The 16,400-nt window shown below is 40.6% G+C and overlaps 1 long non-coding RNA gene across 1 annotated transcript in view; it reads left to right on the forward strand.

Moving 5' to 3' along the window:
- The window catches only part of LOC142448273 (uncharacterized), an 89,560-nt gene that overhangs the window by 1,408 nt on the left and 71,752 nt on the right, over positions 1 to 16,400 (forward strand). The window lies entirely within an intron of this gene.

Raw genomic sequence — 16,400 nt, forward strand, 5'->3', positions numbered from 1 at the left:
TCTTCCTATTCCTCTTTAGTTTTTTATCATCACAGTACAATTCTCTATGTTATTTAATCACTTGTTCATTTCTTTACTAGTGCTTCCCCCAACCCGCCATACACAAATTCAAACTCATTAAAATTCAAACTCAGAAGGACAAATATTTTGGGCTTATTTGCATCTCTATGCTCAGTAACTAGAACTGCATGGCATGTAAGCACTTGGTAAATATTTTCGAATAAAATCATCCACTCCCATTGAAATTCCATCATAAGATGTTATTGGTAGGACCCTTAAATTAGCTGTTTCTCACTTTTACTGCTTAACAAAAGGGGGGAAATAGAACTTGGAATTGCCCAGAGTTCTACGATTGAAATAGTATGTTTGCATGGTTTCAAGCCATTCTTGTTTATCTTTGCTAGTGTGCTCAAGGGAAGCTTTGCTCACGCTCTGCTTTGTGTAACTTTGCTTAGTGACACGCTAGGGATAAAACTCAGCTCTTGTCTGTCTGAGTTGTGGACCAAGGGACAGTTCCTCGCAATATTTGGAGGAACAGCACCCAGGGAGCCCTCACAGACAGTTGACTTGACAAGCACTTTTATAAAAGAACTTACTCTTGAGGACTTGCTATGATAGCTCCCCTTCTCATGCATCAGTGGCACACGGTTAGATTTTCAGTGTTGAAGCACCACAGGCAATTAATTGCACACAACTACCAGACGCTCTGTGGGTGAAAGATGGGGCTTTTTTACTCTTAATGCCCCTGTAAAGAGTTACCGTCTTGGAAATCCACAGGGGGCAATTTCTACTCGGTCTTATGGGATCATCAGAATGGACTCGATGACAGTGACTTTGGTTCGGTTTGAGATAAGTTTAGGTACTTTCTGGAGAGAAAGGAGCCCCGGTGACATGGTGAGTTAAATGTTGAGCTGCAAGGTCAACAGTTCAAACCCATCATTTTGCTCCTTGGGAGAAAAACGAGGCTGCCTGTTCTTGTAATGATTAACAGTCTTAGATACCCAAAGGAGAAGTTCTACTCTTTTCAGTAGGGTCACTGTGAATCCAAAACCAACTCAATGGCAAGGAATCTGGTGATTGGCTTGGAGTGAAGTACTCCTGGTGTACCATTCAAATGATTGCAACCTACTAAGTAACACCTGGCTATAGTGCAGTGTTTGGTAACTGTGTGCTGCAGATCCTGTGCTTCTTAGTCCCTGGACTAGTGTTGCGGTTCTTCTGCAGCTTCCCCCGCATTTATTTGGGAGTACTGGGTCCTTTAGTCATAAATTGTGTGAAGATGGATTGTGTTGCCCGTCAGATGTAGTCCACCTTCAAGAGATAGAACCTGGCTGCGCTCTGAAAGCTAGAGGATGCTGGTTGACAATGGAAATCACTAATCTGTGTTTGAGTGTTTATTCTGTACTAGACACTTTGCATGAACCACCTCATGGAATCCCTGAAACCTGTCTATGAGGAAAGGTTCAAGGACTCCTGTGTTAGCCATTGTTATAGCGAGGAAATTGAGACTAAGAGAAGATCCCATGATAGTAAGCTTTCTCCAGGCTGTTTGATGTTTGTACCAGCAGCTCTGTTGACATGTGATTTAGAGTCACAGTGTGGACGAGGGTGCTTCAGAAGAGTGAGCACTGTATGTAGGCAAAGTTTTCTAGATAGCGTCTTGGAAGGGTGTTGTGGACTTTGCAAGATGAGTGGGATTTGCGGGTCTTTTTTGCGTGACCCGGTGCCTTGGGGACCAGGAGAGAGCTGTGTGTCCTACATGAAGGAAGCAGTGTGCACAGAAGAGTGTCTCGAGGACACAGCTGGAGGGGGCCTCGTGGACCCTTTATTATTATATATTTGCCATATCTAACACCAGCCTGTGTAATCATGAGGTGTCAATGGGCGTAGGTATCAGAATTTCACAAACAAGCGATCAAATTGATGTGAAGGAGCATGGACAAAGTACAGACCCCAAACCCACCTATAAGATCATTGGACAGTCCCTCACAAGAGGGCCACACAGAAGGGATGATGGATCTAGGGAGCAGGGTAGCACTGAGGGAACATAACTATCCTCTAGTTCTTGAATATTTCCTCCCCTTACTATGATAGCCTTTGTTTCACCTCATTAATCTTGTTAGATTAATTTTCATTTGTATCATCAAGAGCATTTGATACATGAAGCCAAGATAGATAACCCTTCAGAAACAATAATGGGAGTAATGATTCCCTGAGGTTTGGGAAGAGATGGGAGAGGGACAAGGGGAAGCTGATAGTAATGATGACTGTATATGCCCATTGGAGGGGAGTGGATAACAGAATTGCTGGTGAATGGATACATTGAATGGTGTAAGATACGGCAAATTTATAATATAATAATAAAGGGTTCCTGGGGGATGTGGGGCGGGGATGTGGGGCTGATATCAAAGAGTTCAAAAAGAAAGAAAAGGCTTTGAAATTCATGATGGTAGCAATTGTAAAATTGTGCTTGATCTAACTGAATTATGGATTGTTATGATATCTGTTAGAGTTCCCAGTAAAATTATTAATAATTTTTAAAATGGAAATCTTCAAGTTTTCTTTGGTTAACAAGAACAGTTTCTAATGTTAATCTTATGTAAAAATGAGGTAGCATAAGTTGAACTTCAGAAAACCTAGAAAGATTTATACTTGTAGTTTATATAACCTGACTTCTATCAAATCAATTCAGACTGTAAATTTTGACAAAAGTAGACAACTTCATCTTTCTCACATAGACCAGCTGGTGGCTTTGAACCATCGATCTTGCAGCTAGCAGACATAATTTATGGAGAGGCCATCTTTTAGACTTCTTTTGAATTGCACTCTTGTTAGACAGGGCCTAAGAAAATGAAGACGATTTTACGACTATAATTAGTATGCCTTCTTGTTTCAGGAAGTTACAGGTGAAATTGGCCAAGTATAATCAATTGTATTTCTGCTTTTCTTTAGTTTGATGTAAAGTCACTAAAATTTTCCCTTATTCCATAATTCTCTTCTGTCCACTTCACCTTGGATAATATATTCTGCCTTCAAAGTACATCTGGAATGATTGAAATTGACCTTTGGTGGGTTATGACCACAGAAAAATTTATAACTAGATATTTATTTAGGAGTTTTTGTCAAATGAACCACAGATCCATCTAAGTCCAATCAGGGTACAGCTCTGTAGTAGAAAATCATGATCCCAGCTGGTGCCTATGAAGCAGACAGTTCTTGGTTCCTGAGAGTAAGCTTAGACAAGCAGATGCAGTGATGCCCAAAGCTATGAGATTTCCAGTGAGAATGTGCATTTAAGCCATCCTTTCTTAAGAGAGCAAATTAAAAATGTCACTATTTCTCAAGTGCTCTTGCGAAAGTATTAGAATGTTAAAGTGGAAAGTGCACATGATTATTCTTACAAAATAATTAGTGTGTTGTATGCACAAAGCCCCAAACTAAAACTTATTGTCATCACTTAGAGGCCAACTCCGAGAGAAACCATGAAGGGTTTCTGAGGAGGTAAATCTTCAGTGGAACAGATAGCTGCCTCTCTTTTCTGCAGAGCAGCTGGTGCGTTTGAACCACCACTTTTTGGTCCAGTGCCTAACGGACAGCACCACCAGGGCTCCTATTGTATGCCTAAGAAGTATATGTATTTCCTACTTCCCTCATGCCATTAATTTAAGGCACCCAGTATTTTTTGGCTTAAAATAACTGTTTCAGCTCTGTGTAATTAATAAGATGGACTTATTTGCATTCTTGTATTTTGGTTTCCCAGTGACTTTCAGTATGAGCATATTCACTAGTTTCTCTGTGATTCTTTGACAGGATGTGATAAGATTTTTTTGTGCTAACATGGCTCCCGTAGGAACACATGAGCAGAGTTTGGACTGTCATTCAGGTGGCAGCTTGATTGGAAAGCTACTGAGATAAATGGCTCCCTGGAGGCTGGCCACGCCCTCCCCTCCCCAACTCTCTGCGTCCACTTTCCTAATGATAAGTCATGTGGAGCCATACTGAGACAGGGGAGAGCCCTGGAGATGCTTCCACTGCCGCTGGATCCACAAGACTTTGCATCCATTGGCCTGCGAGCTTCCTGCATTTTGCATCATTACATGTGTTGCATGAGTCTTAAGAGGGATTTATGGACTAGTATCAGACTTATGGACCTGATCTGGACTGGGCAGGGATGTTTTCTTAAAATACAATTACTTTTTGATATAAACCTCTTTCTCATGAATATATGAGTATCTCTGGATTTATTTCTCTTGTAGTCAGGCCCAACATACACGAGTTTGTTTTTGAAGTAAGCATTATGTCTTTCATAACCTTTTTGCCTGATTTTTTTTTCTGGTGTGTGCTTCTTTTCTCTTAGTGTGTGTTTCTCTTACACAGGAGCTCTGGGCTTCTCACGGAAAGGTTGTCTATTTAAAACCACCAGCCACTCTAAGGGAGAAAGATGAGGCTTTTTATTCATGTTAAGAGTTGTCCTTGGAATCTTACAAGGCAGTTCTACGTATCACTGTGAGTCAGCATCAACTCAATGGCTTTGAGTTTTTGCTCTTATAACTTTATAATTTCGTAATAGTATTGATCAACTATTGAGCAGGCTTCATGCTGGACTTCTTGGTAAGCATTGCATTCTGATATACCCATCCTTGTTTAATGCCCTGTTTATTGAAGAATTTCAGAATCCTGTGCCTGCAACTTTTTGAGGCATTATTGTTTGTAATATGAAAACTTCCATGTAATGTCTTCTGAAAAAAACCGCTTCCTATTCATTGGTTTGCTACTTCTTTGGTTCAAGATCTAGTGATATATACAAATATTGTTAGAAAAGGCTGTTGTGGTTTTATATTTTTGGTACACTTAATTAAAAATCCACAACAAAGCAGCATACCCTTAAAACATCTGAGCACAACACGTGTAATATGTTACCTGATGTTCTGAACATTAGTTGGTTCATTTCTCCTTTTGTCAGATCACTAGGTCTTATTTTCAAATCTGATTTGAATTTTTACTTCATCTCTGAGGTATTGCTTTTATCCATAGCGGTTTTTTCTCAATGTGAAAGTTGAGTGATTTGTTCTTACACATTCTTTACACAAATGTGGATAGGAATGCCACTTTACCCTTAAAAAGTTTATTTAAATACATACTTGAGACTTAGCTAGCTTTTATAGTCATGTTTTTCAGAAGTTAAAAGAAGACAGAAAGCACTCTGAAATTTCTTTGTTTCTGGCCTACTTTTATTGGATCTGGTGTTGGGGGAATATATATATATATATATACACAGAAAGTCATAGAAATAAGGCTTCAAATTAATTTTAAGGGTTTTCCCCCCTGGGCACAGTGTATTTTAATTGATGGTACATGACATGACAAGGTTGGGCTCTCTGAGCCCCTCCCCTTCCTGAAGGGGTTCTGGATGGAAACTCAAGATGATGGGATATTCTCAGTGTGTTGGGACACCAGGTTTGGGCAGACTCCCAACAGCTGAGGGCCTCTCTCTTCCTCTAGTGCTATTGCTGGGGCTGGGGGTCCAGGGAGGCTCTTTTTCTTTGGAGACCATGTGGATTACAAGGTCCATCACTCTATTGCTGTAGGCAAATTCTTCATGATACCAGGAAATGAGCTTGACAAAATGGCCATTGAGGGCAATGTTGGCCCCAGCATCAAAGGTGGAAGAGGGTGGGTATCATTGTTGAAGTCACAGGAGACAACCTGCTCTTCATTGTAGCCGAGGATGCCCCTTAGGGAACCATCTGCTGCCTGTTTGACCACCTTCTTGATGTCATCAAACTTGGCAGCTTTCTCCAGATGGCAGGTGATATCCACAAGGGACACACTGGGGGTGAGGACAGAGAAGGCCATGCCAGTGACTCTCACATTCAGCTCTGGGTAAACCTTGCTCACAGCCTTGGCAACACCAGTAGATGCGGGGATGATGTTCTGGGCAGTGAGTCTCACGGCCAGCGCGCCAGCATTTCCCAGAGGGGCTGTTCACAGTCTTCTGAAAAAAAGATTGGACTGTGGTTATGAGCTCCTCCACGATGCCAGAGTTGTCGTGGATGACCTTGGCCAGGGGTGCCAAGCAATTGGTGGTGCAGGAGGCAGTGCTAATAATCGTGAGAGAGTTGTCATACTTCTTGTGGTTCATGCCCATCACAAACATGGGGGCATCGGCAGAAGGGGCAGAGATGGATCACCCTTTTGGCTCCACCCTTGAAGTGAGCCCCAGCCTTCTCCATGGTTGTGAAGACACCAGTGGGGACTCGACGACATGCTTGGCACCAGCCTCACCCCACTTGATGTTGGCGGGATCTTGCTCCTGTAAGATGGAGATGATGTCCCATTGATGATAAGCTTCCCATTCTCAGCCTTGACAGTGCCATTGAACTTGTCATGGCTGGAATCAGACTGGAATGTGTAGACCATGTAGTTCAGGTCAATGAAGGGGTCATTGATGGCAACAATGTGCACTTTGCCAGAGTTGAAAGTAGCCCTGGTGACCAGGCACCCACTGCAGCCAAATCTGTTTACTCCAACCTTCACCATGCATTATGACGTGTCTCCAGAATGTAGCTGGGAATACACGGGAATGGGGAGATGGGGCTGCCTGGTCACATGAGGAGTAGATAGCTAATTAAAAAGTTTTCATGTATTTACTTAAGTTCAACTTTGTAGTAGATCATTTGTTGGCTCGTTTAAAATTAAAAACAAAACAAACTCACTGCCATTGAGACTGATTCCAACTAATAGGGACCCTGTAAGCCAGGGGAGGGGTATGACTGCCCTTGTAGGTTTCTAAAAGCGTAACCCTTTTCCAGAATATAAACCCCGTCTTTCTCCCACAGAGCATCTTGTGGTTTCAAACTACAGACCTTACTATTTGCAGCTCAATGCGTAACCACTATGCCACCAGGGCTTTATTTTGGCTTATTTGCACATTCAAATATAGTGTTTTCCCCTCGTTTTTTATTAATTGGGAATGATACATACATTAAATCATTATCACATCTAGAAGAACATGTACATTTGCTACCCATTTGCTACCACAATCATTTTCCAAACATTTTTTCTATATGATTTTTTTAACCATTTTATTGGCCTATAATTCATGTAGCATATAATTCAACAGTTCAATCACATAAAGAATTTAAAAATGAGATTGAATGTAATTCTCAATTTTGAGTCAATTTACACTATTTACAGTAGGTAGGCTATTAAAAGAACCTTGAAAAATTAGGTAAATCTTATCTTTTAACAGGTTTGGGGGTGTCTGAAGAATATTTGTTTCATAGGAAATAAGGGATACTTTTGTTGGTCTATATGCCTAAAATTTAATGAAGAAGAGTAGTATAAAAAAGAAATGGATTCATTTTAACTCTAGATGGCAGTTAAACACAACTAACAAAGACCAACTTGTTTGAAATACCCAAACACAAAAATAGTAAACACACACATTCTGTTCTCCCATCCAGTTAATTATATTCTCAAAATGATGCCTTGGATTGATATTACTAAACAAACATGTATAAAATGTAATTACACACAAGTGAAATAAATAGTGTAGGCCTGTAATTGCAAGATTTTTTTTCAGCTGGTAATATGGCATACACCTGTGCAATAGTTTATATTGCCTGTATTTTATTTTGTCATTTTTACTAACATTTAGTTCAGTGTAGTTTCATTTCATATACAATTATTTACCAATATCAATTCAAACCATATGTCATGGGGAAAACTATTACATATTTAATGCTCTACAAATTTTAAATAGAGGCAAAGCTTATTTTCTTGCAGAAATGTGTTTCATAATAGTCCACTCTAAAATCTGTCATAAATACTCACCCAAGTACACTTGAGATTTCATGTTCTATAGCTTCACCAGGCATATTTAAATGCCTTTTTAAAATAGATTTAATTCACAATGGTAGCTTGTTTTGTAGAGGCACTAAAATGATCCTAGGAGTCTTAGTGGTACAGTAGCTAATTGCTTGGGCTAATAGGTTGGAGGTTTGAATCAACCTGCCAATTCTTGGAAGAAAGATGTGGAAGTCTGTTTTTGTAAATATTTACAACCTCAGAATCTATGGGGCAGTTCTGCTCTGTCCAGTAGGGTCTCTGTGAGTCAGAATGAACTTGGTGGCTCTGGGCTTTGTTTATTACAACTACCATAGTCACAGAGTATTAGGGGTGCAGGGTCACCATGTTGGTCAACTCTAGGGAGCCTCATTGATGTCATCTATATAAATGGTGTCCCAGCCCATCCAAGCGGTGATGGTCATCGTGATAATAATGGAAACATATTAGTCAATAATTTACTCACATGGTTTAGATGTTCAGATCTTGGTTGAAAGGTATCCCCGTAGCCCAACCCTGTCACATGTGATATGACCCAATGGGACCATCTCCTATTATTCAGTTTCCAAATCATAATTTGAAACTGAAGTCCTCATTCTTTACTCGAACTTCGTCTGTTCTTTTCCCTATAGCCCTGGTGATGTACTCCTGTTAACTCAGTCATTGAAAACACTTCTGCTCAGAAACACATGCGATCACCCTGAGTTGGGACTTGAAGACAGTTTATTTTTTTAGTTTTATTAGGAAGCTACCTTTTCAGAATCAACACTATGCTACTAAGGTTTGAAGCGCACAGTAGACTCTTATGGATGTGTTTCATGTCTAAATGTGTGTGTGTGTGTGTGTATGTGTGTGTGTGCACAGATGCACATGCATGCATGTGCCTTCAGGTAAGCATAGACTGCTAACCGTTAGGTCAGTAGTTCAAATCCAACAGATTCTCCTTGAGAGGAAATTGAAGTTATCTGTTCTTGTACATTTTTACAGCCTTGGAAACCCTATGTAGGGCTTTTATGAGTCAGAATCAACTTGATGACAACAGGTCTGGGTGTGTGTGTGTGTGTGTGTGTGTGTGTGTGTGTGTGTGTGTGTGTGTGTGTGTATACACATGGAGTCCTGGTAGTGCTGTGAGTTAACCACAAGGTTGACAGTTCAAACTTAGCTGCTCTGAGGGAGAAAGATAAGGCTGCCTGTTCTTGTAAAAATTTACAATCTCCGAAGCAATTTGATGACAGTGGATTTGGTTTGATTTGGTATATGTTTATATATGTATCACATAAACATGCAGATATGTTTATATATGCATCAAACATACATATATATGGAGTGGAGGGTTTCAATACATTTATGGGAAAAAATCCACCGTCTGGACTACCAGAAAAACTCCTAATGAAAAAGTCAATAGCAAAAATAGCGAGGGAATTCTTAGAGAAAAACATCCCCAGCTTAATGAATGACAATCAGGTAAACATTCAGGAGACCAAAAGGACACCAGCTAGACTGTCCCAAGAAGAATTTGCCAAGGCATATAATATTTAAACTATCCAACTTTGAGGAAAAGGAGAAAATCATAAAAGCAGCTAGGGAAAAAAAGACAGTCACCTATAAAGGTACTCAAATAGGAATGTGCTCAGACCTATCAGCACACACCATGAAGAAGAGAGAGTGGAGTAACATTCCGTAAGATAGAAGAGAATAAGCAAATCTAAGAATATTATACTCAGCCAAATTATCAAGATACATAGGGAATTAAGAGTCTTCCCCAACAAGAAAAAACTCAGATGTTAAAAGAAACCTAGCTCTACAAAGAAATTCATACAAATCCAGTATAGTCAGGAGAACAACATTCACTGAGCACAAATAAGAGACCACCATATAGAGCAACTCCACCCTGAGGTCAACAAATTAAAAACAGCCCCCAAGATAGCATTGGCTCAACAGTGAACAGAAGGCAAGAATGAACCCCCCAACACACACATGCGCAACACACTGTGGAGGTAAGGAGATAGATAAGGTAAACACCCAACACAAAAGGTACAAGATGACATCACAGAGTCCACAAATGGATGTAATAACTCTGAATTTAATGGACTGAATTCACACATTAAAAGAGACTAGCTGATTGACTTAGAAAACAACCCACTGATCTACCTACAAGAGACATATCTCAAGCTCGCAGACAAAAATAGGCTGAGAATCAAAGGCTGGAGAAAAACATACCAAGCAAATAGCAACTCAGAAACGCAGGCGTTGGAATCCTAATCTCTGACAAAATTGATCTCAAGGTGCAAGGCATAAGAAGAGATAAGGAGGGAACAGTAGACAAAGAACCAGTGAGTATAATAAATACATATGTGCCCAAGAGGAACCTGAAAAGTTTGTCAATCAACATTTGAAAAGATGAAGGAAAAAAAAAGAACAACCCACAGGCTCAACAATCATGGTAGGTGACTAATACAGTATTCTCTGAGAAAGATATATCACAAAGAAGCTTAACAAGAAAGCTACAGTACTAAACTCTACAATTAGGTGACTTATAGACATCTTCAGAGCTTTCAACACAAATGCAAAAAATTCACATTCTTCTTAAGCTCACATGGCATATACTCGAAGATAGACTACATGCTGGGACACAAGTCAAGTCTGTGTAAATTCAAGCACATAGAGGTCACTCAGACTTCCTTCTCAAACTGCTATGCCATAAGGTTGGAAGTCAACCAAAAAATGATTAAGAAAACAAGGGCAAACAATTGGAAGATAAATAACTCTACTGCAAAATGAGTGGGTACTCGACCAGATCAGAGGTGAAATTAGGAAGTTGTAGAAAGCAACAAGAGTGAGAATAGGACTTTGTTAGTCTGGGTTGTCTAGAGAAACAAATTCAGAGACAATCATATGTATGTAAGAAAGAACTTTATATCAAAGAGTAATAGTATATTAAGAAAACATCCCAGCCCAGTCCACTTCAATTCCATAGTCTGATATTATTCCATATGTCTGATATCAGTCTATAAATTCCTCTTCAGACTCACACAGCATATGCTATGGTTTCAAGTACAGGAAGATCACAGACCAGTGGGTGGAAAGTCTTGTGGACCCAGTGTTGGTGAAAGCATCTCAGCGCTGGTGTGGATCCCCATGTGGCTCCTTTAGCTCCAGGTCTCTGGCTTCATGAGTATAGCTTCATATGGCTTGCCAAAAGGAATGTCTCGCAGGGAGCATGTGTGTCCAGCCTCCAGGGAGAAAGACAGGAGTTCCCAGAATCCTCCGGAGATGGCCATGCCCGCACCAATGCATCATTGGCTATGACCTGATTGATAGTTATACTCCAGCATTTCCTCAAGTTGACAGTCGATTATGTGACCGCCATAATGAAGTGCCAAAACCTGTGGGACACAGCAAAAGCAGTTATCAGAGGACGTTTGATAATAATAAATGCACACATGAAAAAAGAAGAGAGACGATTGATATACTGGCACAAAACCTCCAGCAATTAGAGCAGAGTCACCAGGACAATCCTACTAACAGCAAAAGAAAAGAAGTAATAAAAATCAGGGCTAGGATACAGGAGAAGGAAAACAAGAAAATCATTTTTTTTTAATCTTGCAGCTGAAAGCTGGTTCTTTGAAAGGATTAACAGAATCGATGGACCTTTGGCAAACCTAACCAAAGAAAGGAAAGAACAAATTCCAATAGTCAGGATGAGGGATAAAACGGGGCATTACGAAGGACCCCAATGAAATTGAAAGACTAATCACACAGTACTATGAAGGTTTGTAAGTCAATGAATTCAACAACTTGGAAGACATAGAAAAATACTTGGGGGAAAAAATCCCTCCCTAGATTAGCCCAAATGAACATCAAGAACCTCAACAGACCTATAGCAATAGTAGGAATAGACTTAAGTTGTCGATGGGATCAGGCATCAAGCATCAGAAGACCCAAAACAATCGATGTGAACGTGGGGGTCAGCATGGAGCCCCAAAGCTCATCTGTACACAATTGGATATCCCTTCACAGAAGGATCACAAGGAAGGAACAAGTCAGCCAGGGTACAGAATAGCACCAAGGAAACACACAATATTCCTCTGGTTCCTTGAGGCTTCCCCCCACCCCATTATCATCACCCCAGTTCTACCTTACAAATCTGACTAGACCAGAGCATGTACACTGGTACAGATAAGAGCTCTCGACACATGGAATCCAGGACAGGCAAACCCCTCAGGAACAGTAATGTGAGTACTGATACCATGAGGGTTGGGGAAGGTAGGAGGAGAAGGGGAAGAAAGGGGAAACTGAGCATAAAATCGACATATAACCCCCTACTGAGGGGGATGAACAACAGAAACATGGGTGAAGTGAGATAGTGGACAGTGTAATATATGAAAATAATTTATCAGTGGGTCAATGAGGGTGCAAGGGTGGGGTCAGGAGGGAACAAAGAGGAGCTGATACCAAGGGCTCAAATAGGAAGAAAATGCTTTGTAAATGATGGCAATATATGTACACATGTAATTGATATGATTGCTGTGTGGATTGTTATTATAAGAGTTGAGAGGCCCCAATAAAATGATTTATAAAAAAATAAAAAATAGATTGCTATGCCCTCCTTTCTAATGTATTCTTGGTTGGAAACTCTGAAGCCTGTCTACCGTGGATGATTTTGCTGGTATTTAACATAGCCAGCACCATAGCAACATAAGCCACCAAGGCAAGACAAATGACAGTTGAGTGATGGTCAGTAATGGTCATTATATCATAATCTAATACTGAATTGTTATCAGATAACTAGGGATTTTGATAAATAAGATTAAATAATGTATAATGTGTCTGCTTCATATTACTCTGGTGTATGTAGATTCTTAGTGTGGAAGTAAAATAGTAGAAAACGCCTAAAATGTGTTTTGTATTCAAAGTATTTAACACTGTTATAAAATTTTCTAGAACTTTTGCTTTTACATAATTTTGTTATGCATGTGAACTCTTTTTAAAAAAATCACTGGTGGCTCATACAGCTCTTATCATAATACATAAATACATACATTGTGTCAAGCACATTTGCACATTTGTTGCCATAATCATTTCCAAAACATTTTCTTTCTACTTGAGTCCATGGTATTAGCTCCTCATTTTTCCCTCCCTCCCACACCCTACCTCCTTCATGAACCCTTGATAATTTATTAAAATCATTTTATTGAGGGCTTATACAACTTTTTAAAAATCATTTTATTGGGGGCTCATACAACTCATCACAATCCATAATACAACAGTTGTATAAAGCATATTTGTACATTCATTACCCGCATAATTCTCAAAACATTTGCTTTCTACGTAAGCCCCTGGCTTCAGCTTCTGATTTTCCCCCTGGCTGCCAGCTCCCCCTCCCTTATGAACCCTTGATAATTTATACATTATTATTTTGTCATATCTTACATTGCGACATCTTCCTTCATCCCCTTGTTTTGTCCATCCCCCAGGGAGGAGGTTATATGTAGAGCCCTGTAATTGGTTCCTCCTTTCTACTCCACCCTCCCGGTATTTCCACTCTCACCACTGGTCCTGAAGGGATCATCCGCCCTAGATTCCTTGTGTTTCCAGCTCCGATTTGTACCAGTGTACATCCTCTGGTCTAGCCAGATTTGTTAGGTAGAAATGGGATCATGATAGTGGGTGGTGTGGGGGAGGAAGCATTTAGGAACTAGAGGAAAGTTGTATGTTTCATTGTTGCTACACTGCACCCTGATTGGCTCGTCTCTTCCCCACGACCCTTCTGTAAGGGGATGTCCAGTTGCCTACATATGGGCTTTGGATCCCCACTCCTCACTCCCCCTCATTCACAATGATGTTTTTTTGTTCTTTGATGCCTGATACCTGATCCCTTTGACACCTCATGATCGCACAGGCTGGTGTGCTTCTTCCATGTGCGCTTTGTTGCTTCCAAGCTAGATGTCTGCTTGTTTCCCTTCAAGCCTTTAAGACCCCAGATGCTATATCTTTTGATAGCCAAGCACCATCAGCTTTCTTCGCCACATTTGAGTATGCACCCATTTGTCTTCAGCAATTTTGTCGGGAGGGTGAGCACACCTTGATACGATTTTTTGATCTTTGATGCCTGATAACTGATCCTTTCAGCATCTCGTGATCACACAGGCTGGTGTGCTTTTTCCATGTGGGTTTTGTTGCTTCTGAGCTAGGTGGTCGCTTGTTTACTTTCAAGTCTTTAAAACCCTAGACGCTGTATCTTTTGATAGCCTGGCTCAATCAGCTTTCTTCACATTTGCTTATGCACCCGCTTTGTCTTCAGCGATTGTGTTGGGACGGTGAGCATCATGGAATGCCACTTTAATAGAAGAAAGTATTCTTACACCGAGGGAGTATTTGAGTGGAGGCCCAATGACCATCTGCTACCTTAAAACTAAACCTATAAATGTATGCACATAAATCTATTTCCCCATCCTCATATGTAAATATATTTACATATGTACATGCCTTTATTGCAACCTCTATAAATGCCCTTTGCCTCCTACCCCTTTCCTCTATTTCCTTTTACTTTTCTCTTGTCCCACTATCATGCTCAGCCTTCATTGGGTTTCAATAATTCCTCTTGGTTACATTACCCTTGATCACGCCCAACAGACCTCCTACATCATCCTCACCACCAATTTTGATCACTTGTTGTTCCCTTGTCCTTGGGTTTGTTAACACCACTTTCTTTATCCCAATCTCTCCCTCTCTGATGTACCCTGGGAACCATCGGTCCCTTTGTTTTCTCCTCTAGATTGTTCATCCAGCCTATCTTCTTTAGACAGACCTGCGGAGATAATAACATGCACAAAAACAAGACAGAGCAAAACCAAGCAACAAAAGAAAAAACAACAAAAAGCCAGTGACAAAAAACAAAACAAAGAAAACACAACAACAACAACAAAGAAAAGCTTGTAGTTAATTCAAGGACTGTTTGTTGGCCTTTAGGAGTGTTTTCCAGTCGAGTTTGATGGGGTGCCAAGCCTTGGCCCCTTGGTATTCCCTAGGGACTTCGTTGCTCTGTTCCCCTTGCTGTTTTGTTGCACACACTTAGTGTTTTGCCTCAGTGTGGTGGGATCAGATAGGGTGCAATTCCCATACTGTGTCTCCAGTGTTGTCCCTGTAGGGTTATGGGTCGGTGAGGGATGAGGGGATATCTTGTCTCACATTTGGGCTGGCAATATAGTCTTCTCTGTGGACTGGCTGCTCTGAGGGGGAATCTTGTGGTCAAGGCTTGATGGGCCAGGAAGTGCTCCACTCTCTTTTCTTCCCCCTTCATTTGCTCCTGTGTGCTCTGATCAGACATGTCTCTCTCCCTGAGCTGCAGCTTCAGTGCTGTCTTCAAATAAATTCTTCTGGGGGTAGGGGCAGGTGTCCATGTAGTTGGGATTGGGGCCGGTTCCTCAGATCTTTCCTCTGGTTCCCTACTCCATGTTGGCATGTTGCATTCACATCTTGGAGCACTGGGTTGAAGTCTGATACTTCTTTCCCTATGGTAATGTAAACAATACCCTCCCCTTGGGTGGGTTAGTGCCATGTTCCCCAGCTACCCATTTCTTTTTAGTTTTTTTCCTTTCTCCCATCCTTTTTAGTTGGCTACCATATGTATCCCTGGATTTGGTCTGTACCCTACCATAATACCTGCTCCTCACTCCAGGAATGTTTTTATATAGTAGCTTTTTCCCTATGCCCCTTTTGCATTTTTTAAGCTTACCTCAGCAGACTCATGTTGTACTTGTCCTTTTGTGCTTGGCTGACTTTGCTTAGCATTATTCCCTCCAGTTTTTCCCATGCAGCAATGTGCTTCATATGTTTTTCACTGCTTTTTAGTGATGCGTAGTACTCCATTGTATTTATGTACCACAGTTTTTTAATCCACTCGTCAGTTGATGGAAAAATGGGTTGTTTCCAACTCATTGCAATTGTGAACTGTGCCGCAATGAACATTGGAGCACAGATGTCAGGCCATGGTTTGTTTCTTGCCTCTTCTGGGTTATGCCCAGTTGAGGGATTGCAAGGTCATATGATAGCTTAATTTCCATCTGTTTTAGATATTGCCAGATTGATTTCCATATTGGCTGTACATACCTACATATCCCCAGCAGTGGATGAGCGTTCCAGTATCCTCACAGCTCCTCTAACACTTGTTGGCTTTCTGATTTTTTTGAATTGGACTATCTTTGAGGGTGTTAGGTGGTATCTCATTGTTGTTTTAATTTGCATTTCTCTTATGGCTAAAGATCAGGAACATTTTCTCATATGTTTATTGGCTATTAGGATTTCTGCCCCTGTGAAACTTCTATTCAGGTCCTTTGTTCAACTTAGTGGGCAATTAGTTTTTTTCTTTTTAGAAGCTAGCAGAGTATTGTAGATTTTAGTAATAAGGCCTTTGTCTGATGTGTCATTGCTAAAGATGTTCTCCCAGTTCATGGACACTCTTATTACTCTCTTGGTGAGTTCTTTTGTTGTACGCAGGTCTTTTATCTTCAGTATATCCCATTTGTCAATTTGTGCCTCCTCTGTGCTTG

Source organism: Tenrec ecaudatus, chromosome 5 (genome assembly GCF_050624435.1).
Source record: "Tenrec ecaudatus isolate mTenEca1 chromosome 5, mTenEca1.hap1, whole genome shotgun sequence".
Taxonomy (NCBI): domain Eukaryota; kingdom Metazoa; phylum Chordata; class Mammalia; order Afrosoricida; family Tenrecidae; genus Tenrec; species Tenrec ecaudatus.